Source organism: Mus caroli, chromosome 6 (genome assembly GCF_900094665.2).
Source record: "Mus caroli chromosome 6, CAROLI_EIJ_v1.1, whole genome shotgun sequence".
NCBI classification, from domain to species: domain Eukaryota; kingdom Metazoa; phylum Chordata; class Mammalia; order Rodentia; family Muridae; genus Mus; species Mus caroli.
The window spans coordinates 86,467,426-86,468,302 of NC_034575.1; positions in this window are offsets into that span (position 1 = coordinate 86,467,426).

Sequence of the window (877 nt, forward strand, 5' to 3'; positions counted from 1 at the left end):
ATCCAGGTGGGAATTTAATTTTGTCTTATCTAGACAACCACACAGTCATCTATTTAAAAGTCTGCCATCTGAGGCTGAGATGACTTGGTTGCTTATGTGCTTGCTGTTTGGTTCTGGCCTGTTAGGCAGTCCCACAGATGTCATATGCATGACCTTGCAGTTTCCTCTCCTAGATCTACCTCCCTGGGCTTGCCTGCTTGGCTTATTGACTCCCCCCACAGTTGTCATCACAGGACCGCCCTCCTCTTCCTGTATTGGATCCATGTGAGAATTGTCTTGTGTTTCCTCCTCCTTTCTTAGTGAAGCATTCTTTAAGACATAGATTTCTGAAAGACTCACTGGAGGGAAACTTGAAAGAGCTTGCATGTCAACAGGATCAGCTGGTGGATAGTTTAGCTGGGTACAGAATTGTGGGTTGGGATCATTTCCCCCTAAGATGCTGACAGCATTTTATACCTTGCTGGGACAACTGAAAGTTTAAAAAAAAAAAAAAAAAAAAACAGCCAATGCAGGGGCCCAGTTAGATGGCTGAGTGCATAGAGATGCTAGCTACCAGGCCTGAAAACCTGATTTCAATTCCTGGAACCCACTTAGTGGAAGGAAAGAACCAATTCCACAAATTGTCCTCTGNCATCTACCTGCATGTGCCGTGGCCTGCACATATAAGTGTGAAAAAATAAAATAGCCAAAGTAATACATCCAGTTTCTTGTGCTTCTCTGGAATCTTGGTGCTCTCCATCAGAACACAGAGATTCTGGTCCCTTGGGTGGGTCTTGGGCTGTCTGGATCAATATGACTCTGCCTGATTGCCAAAGCTAGATCATGCATAAAATCTGATATATCCTTTTCCATGTGCTCTCCTTGGATACTTGGAAGA